Below are 13,466 nucleotides of genomic sequence, written 5' to 3'. Positions count from 1 at the left end.
GGATGGTGATTCCAATTTAAATAAAATCTGACTTCCATAAGCCTCAGATTTTAAAGACACTCCTTTAGGAAGGAGAAGAAGAGGAATTTCTTTAGTCAAAGGTGGTGAATCTGTGGAAATCATTGCCACAGAAGGCTGTGGTGGCCAAGTCAATGGATATCTTTAAGGCAGAGATAGATAGATTCTTGATTTGTTCAGGTGTCAGGGGTTATGAAGAGAAGACTGGTGATTGGGGCTAAGAGGGAAAGTTAGATCAGCCATGATTGAATGGCGGGATAGACTAGATGGGCTGAATGGCCCAATTCTGCTCCTATTGTTTATGAACTTATGAACACATTCCCAAAGGAAACCGTTTACATGGAGTTAAACCAGTGGTAAATGGTCCAACTGAGCTCTGGGTCTCTGCTGATTGTCATACACTCTGCATATCCCCCATGTTCATTCATCATTCAGAACAAACAAGGTTTTATACTGAGGGAACATAAATTGCTCTCAAGTTGATATCGAGATTCAAAATGATATTTGAACAAAAAAAAACATGTTTATGCAACATGACGAGATTATACAAAATGATCAAAAGTTGGATGAAAGAAGCGAACAGCTCCTGGGGTTTCAGACACCATTTGTTATAAATTTAAGATGAACTTAAGAGCAGAGCTTCCGTGCGTTGTGATTCTCAACTTAATCGGTACCGACATTGATGGTGCTTGCAGCCCGAGAGCTAACTCGTGGGGAGATGCAGATTATCTGACCTTAGCCCTTCTCACTGGTACTCTCCAACAAGCACCAAGACCTTGTGGTTCACCCGCCCATTCCCACCCCAAACCACTCCTGCCCCAGGACACGCAACACCTCCTCCCTCGACTCTATCCAGGGTCGCCGACAGCCTTTTCAGGTGAAGCAGAGGTTCACTTGCACCTCCTCCAACTTCATCTACTGCATCTGTTGTTCTCAGTGTGAGTTCCTACACATCGGCGACGCCAAGCGCAGACTGGGTGATCGTTTCGCGGAACAATTACGCACAGTCTGCCTTGGCCCACGTGATCTCCAGGTTTTAACTGCCCTTCCCATTCCCACACTGATCGTTCTGTCCTGGGCCTCCCCCACTGTCAGAGTGAAGCCACACGCAAATTGGAGGAACAGCACCTCATGTTTCACTTGGGTAGCTTGAAACCCAGCAGTATGAATATTGATTTCTCAAATTCCAACTAACCCCAACATCCCCCCTCTCTCTCCCCCCCTTTAGCAGAGACATATTCCTAATATCATCTTCACTCACAGGAGTTAGCCTGTCCACTAACCAACTTCAACGTTGAGAAATTATTTACTACCGAGATTACAGCAAGGGAATTAGTTACAGGACTTAGTCCAGTTTGGGGGCTAATTGAACTGATCTTCCAGCTACCTATTAACCTAACATGGGCAACATTCATGGGATCAGGTAACCGGTACATTCCTGCAAGGCACCCAGACCAGGTTGGCAAAACTTTAAAAGATAGACACAAAGTACTGGAGTAACTCAGCGGGTCAGGCAGCACCTCTGGGGAAAAAGTATTCGGTATCAACCAGCATCTGCAGTTCCTTTCTACACACTGACAAAACTTGAATACCGATGAAATAGTGAGAGGGCTCCTTCCAGCAAACCCACACGGGCTTTGGTGGCCTCACAGTGCCACACCCCGTTTCAACAAAGCACAAAGTGCTGGAGGAACTCAGCCATGCCAGGCAGCAACTGCGGGAGAAATGGGTACTTCTTCAGACCGATTATAGTAGGGGCGTGGGGAGGGGGGGGGGGGGGGGTGAGAAAGCTGGAAAAGAGAGGTAGGGCAGCTCAAAGCTTGGCAAGTGATAGGTGTGTACAAGGGATTAAGGGGGAGGGTCGATTGGCAGATGGGGTGGACAAGGATTAGAGATGAAATGGAGACAAAAAGGTAGAAGAAGAATGAAATGTAAGGCCAAAGTGAGGAATTTGTCCACACCGACCAACATGCCCCTTCTCAACTAGTCCCACCTGCCTGCATTTGCCCCATATCCCTCCAGACCCGTCATATCCATATAATGTTTCTTAAACTTTGCAATAGCCGCTGCCTCAACTACTTTTTCTGGCGGCTCGTTTTATAAACAAGCTACCCTCTGCGTAAAAGGTCTGTAAAAATGGATCCAGTTCATTACTTAGGGACGGCCTAAGAGAGGATCAGTCATGATCGTATTGAATGAGAGGAGACCCGAAGAGCTAAAAGGCTGTTTTCTGCAGCTATTTTCCGACATGCCTAGCTGAAAGGCACAGGCTCCAAAGGTGGTGGGATTGAGAGGTAGACAAGTGGCCAGGTTTGGGAGAGTACAGAAGTCCTATAGACATCTAGGATTCAATAAGGTTAGAGGTATGGAGGAATCTGAAATCAAGGATGAAAACTTTGAAATGGAGGATTCAATGGATTGGACAAGTTGATGTTAATTAATTTCACCCAAATACCCGAATTGCCATGAAAAGCATTTACATGAGGCACTGCCTCAAGAAGGCAGCATCTGGCATCGAGGATAGACACAAAGTGCTGGAGTAACTCAGCGGGACAGGCAGCATCTCTGGAGGAAAAGGATGAGTGACGTTTTGGGTCGTAACCCGTCTTCAGACTATCATCAGGGATCCCCCATCATCTGGGCCATACCTTCTTCTCGCTGCTACCATGGGGCAGCAGGTACAGAAGCCTGAAGTCCCATGTTCAGGAAGAGCCACTAAGTCCCATGTTCAGGAAGAGCCACTTTCTGACAATGATTAGATTCTTGGAACATCTTACATAACCCTAACTTACAGTGCCCTCCATAATGTTTGGGTCAAAGACCCATCACTTATTTATTTGCCTCTGTATGCCACAATTTGAGATTTGTAATAGAAATAATCACATGTGGTTAAAGTGCACATTGTCAGATTTTAATAAAGGCCAGTATTATACGTTTTGGTTTCACCATGTAGAAATTACAGCAGTGTTTATACATAGTCCCCCCCATTTCAGGGCACCATAATGTTTGGAAGACAGCAATATCATGTAAATGAAAGTAGTCATGTTTAGTATTTTGTTGCATATCCTTTAAATGCAATGACTGCGTTTCATGGACATCACCAGTTTCTGGGTGTCTTCTCTGGTGATGCTCTGCCAGGCCTGTATAGCAGCCATTTTAGCTTATGCTTGTTTTGGGGGCTAGTCCCCTTCAGTTTTCCCTTCAGCATATAAAAGGCATGCTCAATTGGGTTCAGATCGGGTGATTGACTTGGCCACTTAAGAATTTACCATTTTTTAAGCTTTGAAAAACTCCTTTGTTGCTTTAGCAGTATGTTTGGGATCATTGTCTTGCTGTGGAATGAACCGTCCGGCCAATGAGTTTTGAGGCATTTGTTTGAACTTGAGCAGATAGGATGCGTCTATACACTTCAGAATTCATTATGCTACTACCATCAGCAGTTGTATCATCAATGAAGATAAGTGAGCCAGTACCTTCAGCAGCCATACATGCCCAGGCCATAACACTCCCACCACCATGTTTCTCAGATGAGGTGGTATGCTTTGGATTTTGGGCAGTTCCTTCTCTCCTCCATACTTTGCTCTTGCCATCACTCTGATACAAGATAATCTTCGTCTCATCTGTCCACAAGACCTTTTTCCATAACCGTGGCTGCTCCTTTAAGTACTTCTTGGCAAACTGTAACCTGGCCATCCTATTTTTGTGGCTAACCAGTCGTTTGCATCTTGCAGTGTAGCCTCTGTATTTCAGTTCATGAAGTCTTCTGCGGACAGTGGTCATTGACAAATCCACACCTGAAGAGTTTCTGATCTGTCCGACAGGTGTTTAGGGATTTTTCTTTATTATAGAGAGAATTCTTCTGTCATCAACTGTGCAGGTCTTCCATGGCCTGCCAGTCCCTTTGCAATTAGTAAGCTCACTAGTGCTCTCTTTCCTCTTAATGATGTCCCAAACAGTTGATTTTGGTAAGCCTAAGGTTTGGCTGATGTCTCTAACAGTTTTATTCTTGTTTCTCAGTCTCATAATGGCTTCTTTGACTTTCATTGGCACAACTTTGGTCCTCATATTGATAAACAGCAATAAAAGCTTCCAACGGTGATGGAAAGACTGGAGGAAAGACTTCTACTTCTTCTTCTTCTATGTAGTTTTTTTTGGCGGTTGGCAAACAACTTTTTAGTGCATTACCGCCACCAACTGGTATGGAGTGTGGATCAAATAACATTATAACTTATATACTAATAACCTATATCTTTCCGAACAAATTGGTTACCCTGAGAAAAAGCAATAGGATTTGATAGCACTTATATGAATTCTTTTGTAAAATATCTATTAAATCAAATTGTACTTTTTCTTTTCTGAATCGTTCACTCATTTGTCTTCTTTCTTCCTTATACCTCTCACAATGTATAATGACATGCTCTATTGTCTCTTCTTGCCCACAGTATTCACATCTGCCTGTATTATGCTTGCCTATTATAAAAAGTGTACTGTTCAGACCAGTGTGTCCAAATCTGATTCTTGAAATTACTGTCTCCTCTTTTCTGCACATCTCATTTCTCCCACTTTCCTCTGGACTCTGTAGAACCACCGTCCTTGATATATATTCTCAATGCCTGATATTGAATGTTGTCTATTTTCTTAAGAGAAGTACTTGATGCAGACCCATACACCACACAACCATAATCTAACACAGATCTAATTAACCCAGTGTATATAGCCTTCAAAGCTGTTCTATCTGCCCCCCAATCACATCCAACTAAACATCTCATTATATTAAGTATCTTCTTACATTTGTCCACTACTTTCTGAATATGAACCATCCATGTAATTCTCTCATTAAACCATAAACCTAAAAATTTATATTATTTTACTCTCTCCAATTCCTGGTTATATAATTTTAGTTTTACCTCACTACCAATTTTCTTCCTAGTAAAAAACATTATCTTTGTTTTTTTCCACAGAAAATTTGAATCCAATTTTATATGACCACTCTTGTACATATGTTATAGCCCTCTGTAGTTTCTGCTCAATAACCTTCACATTTCTCCCCCTTTTCCAGATTGCCCCATCATCCACAAACAGTGAAACTCCCATTTAATTTGCAATTTCTTCATATACATCATTTATCATTACTAAAAATAGTAAAGGACTTATTATGCTCCCTTGAGGTGTTCCATTTTCAATATGGAGGAAAGACTAGGTGCTGAGAGCTCTCTTATACCTGCATGAAGGAGGCAATTAAACACACCTGTGCAATTACAAACACCTGTGAAGCCATGTGTCCCAAACATTGTGCTGCCCTGAAATGGGGGTAATTACAGCTGTAATTTCTACATGGTGAAACCAAAATGTATAGAAATGGCCTTTATTAAAATCAGACAACGTGCACTTTAACCACATGTGATTTTTTAAATTTATTTTTTTAATTACAAATCTCAAATTGTGGAGTACAGAGGCAAATAAATAAATGATGGGTCTTTGTCCCAAACATTATGGAGGGCACTGTAACCTCAACAACACAACACCATGGACCACCTCTTGCACTACTATGACCTTTTATTATGTTTTGTACTGATGTCTTGTTTTTAGTTTTAGTTTCAATTAGTTTGTTGTCAGGTGTACTGAGGTACAGTGAAAAGATGTTTTGATTTGTGCTATCCAGTCGGCGGAAACACTTTACATAGAGTCATAGAGTGTGGAAACAGACCCTTCGGCCCGACTTGCCCACAACGATCAACATGTCCCGTCTACATCAGTTCTGCATTGAGCACTTATCCATCTAGACCTTGTCCTAGCCATGCACATGCTTCTTGCAATATAACCTGCCTCAACTACCTTCCTGTGGCAGCTCGTTCCATACACCCAGAACCTTTTATGTGAAAAAGACGATTACAATCTAGCAGTCCACGGTGCACAGATACAGGTTCGCACACTTTTTTTCTTTTAAAACTTTGTGTAATTTATCTACAATTTGTTTATATGTGTTGTCTGCGTCTATGTGCCCGGGATGCTGCTACAAGCAAGGTTTTTCATTGTGCCTGTACCGCACTGTCCTAGTGCATGTGATCTTAAACTTGAGCTAATACTGAACACAAATCTGAGGATCCCTTGTTAGCCCAGATATTCCTAGAATTCACTGACCATGCACTCTATTAGTCGTAGGAGCCTTGCCGTCTGCCTCCTCTGCACAGCAACATCGACTCATTGGTCCTGAGCAGTTGTGCTTAGTGAAATTCCGCGGAGATCTTTCTTATGGAATTTCTTTGAGAAGGTTCAGTACTACAATGATCAAAGGGAATCTGCAGGCTGCGAGTCTCTGATACTTTTTTTTTACCAGTTTGAAATTTAATCTGCAGCTACGGAGAAAAAGATAAAAGGAATATCAAGCTCGTTTCATACTCCAAATTACACGGCCCAGCAAACTGTCTGTGTGCGCAAAGGAGTTTGCTCAGACTTGTTAGTGGTCTCAGAGCAGACCATTCGGCCCCTCAAGCCTATTCTTTCAGTCAGTTAGCAAACTACGAGCTGCTGGTGGAACAGGCAGCATCTGTGGAGGGAAATGGATGTTTCGTGTCGACACTCTGAGAATCACCTCATTTTTAGCTCTCACCGCGGGGCCCATCCTCATCATTCAATTAGATTGCGACCAATCTTATTCTCAATTCTATTTGCCCATCTCTTGTATCATAAATCCTGAACACAGTGGGTAGAAAAGAGGAGCACATTCCTCTCAGGAACAAGGAATTCAAACATGGAGCCATAGAGTTATTCAGCATGGAAACAGGCCTACCTTGTCCATGACTACCAAGTTGTCCACCTCAGCTGATCTCATTTGCCTGTGATTGCTGGTGTGTCTAGCCCTCGTCTCCGTTTCTGTGCCAGTTCCCCACAGCCTTCAATTCCCCAATTGTTTTAACACTTAGCTAACTACTTTAGAAATACAGCACGGAAACCGGCCCTTCGGTCCACCAAGTCCGCGCCGGCCAGCGATCACCGTGTACACTAGCAATGTCCTACACACGAGGGATGCTTTACAATTTGGAGAAGCCCATCAACCTCCAAACCTGCACGCCTTTGGAGTGTGGGAGGAAACCAATGAAACCCGGAGAAAAAACACGCGGTCACAGGGAGAACGTACAAACTCCACACAGACAGCACCCGTGGTCAGAATCAAACTTGGCACTGTAAGGCAGTAACTCTATCCCTGCACCACCATACCCCCCAAACTGAGTACAATAGTTGGGACAGATCAGATCAGATCAGATTCAACTTTATTGCCATTGTGCAGTGTACAGTATAGAGACAACGAAAGGCATTGTGTTGCGATATAGGTTAAACCACATTTGGAGTATTGGGTACAGGTCCTGCCACATTACTGGAAGATGTTGTAGCCATAGAGAGAGTTTAGAAAAGATTCATCAGGATGTTGGCTGGAATGGAAGGTATGTGGTTACAAGGAATGATTGGATAATCTGGTTTATTCTCGATGGAACATATGAGGCTAAGGGGTGACCTTACAGCGGTGTATAAAATGATTTGGGCCATGGATAGAATAGGTAGTCAGAGCCTATTTTACTTCGGAGTCACGTGAGTGATTCCGTGAAGAGCCCGCTCAGCACGCATGCGCGGCATTACGTTTCAGCAGGCTACAGCGGCAGGCGGGAGTCAGGCGCTCCCGCTACAAGCCTGAAAGAGGAAACTTTAGGTAAGTACTTACCTTCAGTTTAACCAGCGACTCGCGTCTGTTTGTTGCTCCAGGTGGAGCAAAGCAGCAGACGCAAGCGGCCCCCGTTGGACTCCGGGCAAGGAAGGGGGAGCAACGTTCACGGAAGGGGGAGAGACGCCACCAGGACCGCACACGCTGCGGTCCACAGACAGGGTGCTGCACCGGTGCCAGTCCAGACGCAAGGGGGGCTTGGACTCCGGGGGAGTCAGGCGCTCCCGCTACGGGGTGAAAGAAACGGACCGTCAGGTAAGCTCTGAGGTCGGGTTTTTCTTTCACAGGAGGAGCCTTCTGCTTTCAGGCAGAGAAGAAAGGCTCTAGAACAAACCTGTTCCCCAAGCCACGGAAGAGTGGGGGGGGGGGGGGCAGCAACAAGGCGGTAGGACCGCTTACCTGGCCTCCGCTATTCCCCGACACCGCGTCCGAGCCCAGCCCGCTAGCGCCTGAGCAGCGGGCTGGAAGTAAAGCCACGGAAGAGGCGTCCAGCCGGTGGCTTCCGACTTGTCGGACGGGGACGTCTCTCCACCCACCCGGGGGAGAGACAGCCGCCTGAGCCGCTGGAGCGGCTCCTGGAGCAGGAGCTCCAGCGAGACGCGCTTCGTGAGGGCGCTCTCGCAGGGGGGAGTTCAGGCACTCCCTCCACAGTTCCTTCTGGACTGTCCATTGCTTCCTCCTTACCCGAGGGTAGCTTTGGTGACCAGGACTGGGCTGGTCAAGAAGAGGGGACGATGGCTGAAGATCTCGGGAGTATGCAAGGGGTGCAGGAACAGGAAGAGCTGCTAGGTGTGGTGGACCGCTACGTGGCAACCCCACGTGCAGGAGGCCGTTCAAGGCCCTACAGGAGAGGTGGTCAATGAGGTATACAGCTCCAGAGAACTGTGTCCCTTAAAGTGCCGGCTGTAAACAGCCAAAAGTGGGGGCACGTTGGGGCAAACATTCAGAACCAGGAGCTAAAACTGCAGCGGTCCTCAGGCTCCTGACGTCAGCCATCACATCGTCTGCTCGTTCCGTGGACCAATATGGAGATGACCACAACCTTCGTAAACAAATCATAAGACCTGCCATAAAATCCTAAATTTGCGAGGTTGTGCAAAACCCCAGCCACTGAGCCAGACCCACTGCTCTCTGGCAAAAACCTCACAAAGCATATGAAGGATATGGAGAGGCCTTAACAAGCTTTCGGTCTCATGAGGGCAGGCCCCGGGACGAGCAAAACCAAAAACAATAAGCAGCAGCACCCCATCGCATCCGTCAGTCGACGTCTACCATATGGGACTGATGAAAGCTCGGGATGCGCATTCTATCACCGAAAGTCTTCTTTAGACCAGGGCCCAGAGCCAACCCCATGGAAAATGTGCCACCCCCCAACGTCACCGCCACGTCAGACGACGTGCAACACTCGTTGGACCGGCAGGAAACAGAAGAATACCCATAGCCATGGAGGTAGGTGGGTCTGGTTCCTACCAGTATATAGAGTAATACTAACACACGGGAGTCTATCACGAGTGATCAGTATATACTCAATGGCATTAGTGGATACAAATATAATTCATACTAGAAAAATTGCCACCAGGTAAACATTCACCCCAGAGGGTATTTTCCCCTCTCCGTTAAAGAAACGAGAGGGACAAGCTGAACTGGTGAGACTAATTACAAAGGGTATCATGGGAAAACCTGAACCCTTGCAATATATTCACTAAACCCAAACAAGATGGTGGATGTCGCATCATCATTGACTTAACTTCAATAAATATGTTTGTTAAGTATATACATTTCAAAATGGAAACAGTTGTTACTGCCAAACAACTACATTCCAAAGGATACTTCATGGCAAGCATTGATCTTAAAGATGTTTACTATTTAGTACCATTCACAAGGATCATCGCAGATACCTGAAATTTACCTGGATGGGGCAAGCTATAGCAGTTTAAAGCGATGTCTTAAATGGTAGGCAAGACCATGGAATTGACTATGTTAGCTGTGTCAGCTACAAAACAGTTATTCGAAACCCTGGGATTGTCTTACATCCAGATAAATCTAAGTTTAAGCATCCACAATCATGGACTACTTGGGCTTCACAATTAATTCAGTCTACGTGACTGTAACATTGCCAAGAGACAAAATAGTTGAATTGGCACAATCATGCAACAATTCAATGGTCAACAAACTACCAACTACTCGACAAGTAACAGAGTAATTGGAAAAATGGTAGCAGCATTTTCCGGCTACATAATTCGGACCTTTGCACCAAAAACAACATACAGGTCATTATGATCGTGTCATGAAGTTACCCACTGAAGCAATATCAGAACTACAGTGGTGGGCAAAAAACGTTTGGCATAGTTTACAGCCCTATTATCATCACTAACCCTATGTTAGTTATCCAAGCAGATGCCAGTGCTCAAGGCTGGGGAGCAACTAACTCTATATCTAGCACAGGTAATAGATGGACTAACCCAGAGTCATCATTACCACTTACACTGGGCATTAATTATCTTGAGATGGGTGACTTTTATGGTTTAAAGCATATGCACAAATATGCATCACTTGCATGTACGGTTATAAATAGATAATACTACGGTGGTGGCCTACATTAACCATATGGACGGCATAAAATCGGTATCATGCGACAAGTTGGTCAACACAATTTGGCAATGGTGTGTCGAAAGACATATTTGGCTATCAGCAACTTACCTGCCAGGTAAGCTAAATGCAGTGGCAGACACCAGGCCACGTAAATTTAATGACAACATCGAATGGATGTTAAAACCCCCCAAAGAAAATTTTCCGCAAAAGTTATCAAGCAATATGGCACGCCAGATATCGATTTATTTGCATCAAGGCTAAATCACCAGGTACCTATGTATGTCGCTTTGGAACCAGACCTGAGGCAGCAGCGGTAGATGCGTTCGCGCTGGATTGGGGAAATTCTTCTTCTATGCATTTCCTCCCTTCTGCCTCATCAGTCGGGGACTACGCACAATACAAATGGACTCTGCTTCAGGTATTTTGATAGTACCCGACTGGCCTACGCAGCCATGGTTCCCAATACTCCATGACATGGTTGTTGAAACTCCGATGGTATCCCCAGTGACCCAGAGTTATTAACACCCAGTGTCGGGCATAAGCCACCCGTGCCATGAAAAAATCTAACTCCTGGGTTGCAGATTCTGCACAAACCACTTCTGGGACTGGGATTATCATAACAAACCGTCGACACCATGTCAGCATCCCTCCGAACATCCACTGAAAAACAGCACTTGTCCAGCATCAAAAAATGGGAGAAGTACTGCTTGGATACAGGGACCACCTACTCAACCACTACAGTTACCAACGTACTGGAATTCCTGGCGAACCTTCACCACGATGAAGGACTCAGCTACAGAGCCATCAACACAGCTGGAAGTGCCCTGCCTGTCTATTTAAAACCAGCTCCAGGACAACAGGCCATGGGGTCCCACTCGCTGGTGGTCAAACTAATCAAGGGTATTTACAACTCTAACCCCCTAGACCAAGGTACACCCATACATGGGATGTCAGTGTGGTCCTGACATACCTCAGGGGATGGCCACCAGCCAGATCCCTCAACCTGGAACAATCTATGCTCAAAACACTCATGTTGATGGCACTTGTATCTGCACAGAGGGTCCAGTCACTACACCTATTGCGACTGGACACCATGCTCACAGCTCCAGACCAGATCTCTGTCGTTATCCAGGGAATGATCAAACAGAGCAGACCAGGAACACCTAATCCAGTCGTGGAATTTCGGGCTTACCCGCCAGAACCACGGTTATGTGCCATGACCTACCTACTATCCTACATAGACACAACCAAAATATTCGAGGGAGATGAAAAGCCTTGTGGGTCAGTCATAAAAAACCTTATGGTCGGGTGACGAGCCAAACCATTTCGAGATGGCTCAAGCAGGTGCTAAAAGCTGCTGGGATAAAAACTAACATGTACAAATTTCATTCCACCAGGGCAGCATCCACGTCGACGGCTAAAAGAATGGACGTGCCTATAGACCACATCCTGGCTACAGCAAGATGGTGGGGGGGAAGACCGTTCAGAAAATTTTATAATAAGCCGTTGGCAAAACCTGTTTTATTTGCAGGAAAGATTTTACAGACTGCAAATATTTAATTTAAGCCCAGGGGAGCAATTTAATTTCTTTGTTGTTATTGTTAAAAAATACCATTGTGTTTTTCTACAAACAGATTCATTGGTTGATTACGATAACACACTTCCTCCCTCAAGGACTTCGGCAGTGCGTGAAGTAATAACTGTTACACGGTTTGAAATCACAGAGCTTTGAAGTCTTCACGGAATCACTCACGTGACTCCGAAGTAAAATAGTAAGATTAAACGAGAACTTATCAGTTTGAAGTTTGATCTGTATTTTATGAGGAGTTACGATGAGGGATTACGTGCCCTCCGCTCCCACCCTCAATAATATGGGTCAAACTGATAAACTGATGTCTCCTTGTCTTTACTATGTTTACTTCAATAACTGTGTCTATCTGTGATTCCACACCGCTGCTTTGAAGTATGCCGCGCATGCGTGCTGAGCGGGCTCTTCACGTAATCCCTCATCGTAACTCCTCATAAAATACAGATCAAACTTCAAACTGGTAAGTTCTCGTTTAATCTTACTATTTTCCTTGGACAGAGAAGTCCAGCATTAGAGGACAGAGGTTTAAGGTAAGAACGGACACATTTAAAGAAGATATAAAGGGTACGTTTATCACCCTTTAGTGGTGACATGAAATGAGCTGCCAGAGGATGTGGTAGAGGCAGATACGATTAGTATATTTATTTACAAGGCATTTGGAAAGGCATATAGGGGACGCAGCCTAGTGCAGCAAATGGGACTAGCGTCGATAAGCATCACAGATATCGAAGACTGAAATGACATATATAATTGCTGAACCTTTTTACAATTTCATGAGCCCAAGATGAAACAGAAATGTTCATGCACTGCATCAAAAAAAGAGCAGCCAATATCACCAAAGACCCACACCACCCTGGCCACCCCCTCTCTTGCAATTCCGTTGGGAAGGTGGTACAGGAGCCTGAAAACTATGACCACGAGGTTCAAGAACAAGCTTAGCCCCAACAACCATCAGGCTCTTAAACACTGCACAACACTAACCTCAGCAACTATGATCTTCTATGGACCGTGTCTGTGGTTGGACTGGGAACTTTGGCTTTCCACTATAATGGTTACTTAGCATTACGGTTATAAATTTATTATATATATTTATAAAATTATTTTTATAACATATTTTTTATAATATTTTATATTGTAATATTAATTATAATATGTATAGCATATCAATAATAATATTTATGATTATATATTTTTCAGAGTTCTTTTATGTTCACGGACCTGTTAAGCAGCAACAAATAAGAATGTCAATTGTATAGGAAGGAACTGCAGATGCTGGTTTACACCGAAGATAGACACAAAATGCTGGAGTAATTCAACGGGACATGCAGCATCTCTGGAGAGAAGGAATGGGTGGCGTTTCAAGTCGAGACCCCCTTCTTGAGACTGACAGCCAATGTTCCCGATGTTGGGGGAGTCCAGAACCAGGGGTCACACAGTTTGAGAGTAAGAGGTCGGCCATTTAGAACGGAGATGAGGAAAAACATTTTCACCTAGAGAGTTGTGAATTTGTGGAATTCTTTCCCTCAGAAGGCAGTGGAGGCCAATTCTCTG

At 44.5% G+C, this 13,466-nt stretch overlaps 1 protein-coding gene across 2 annotated transcripts in view; it reads right to left on the bottom strand.

The window, feature by feature from the left end:
• mpped2 (metallophosphoesterase domain containing 2) overlaps positions 1-13,466 on the bottom strand; it is a 130,702-nt gene that overhangs the window by 92,020 nt on the left and 25,216 nt on the right. The window lies entirely within an intron of this gene.

The sequence above is a fragment of the Amblyraja radiata genome, chromosome 20, assembly GCF_010909765.2.
Source record: "Amblyraja radiata isolate CabotCenter1 chromosome 20, sAmbRad1.1.pri, whole genome shotgun sequence".
Taxonomy (NCBI): domain Eukaryota; kingdom Metazoa; phylum Chordata; class Chondrichthyes; order Rajiformes; family Rajidae; genus Amblyraja; species Amblyraja radiata.
The sequence above is the reverse complement of the archived record's forward strand: the minus strand, read 5'-3'. Positions and strand labels throughout refer to the sequence as shown.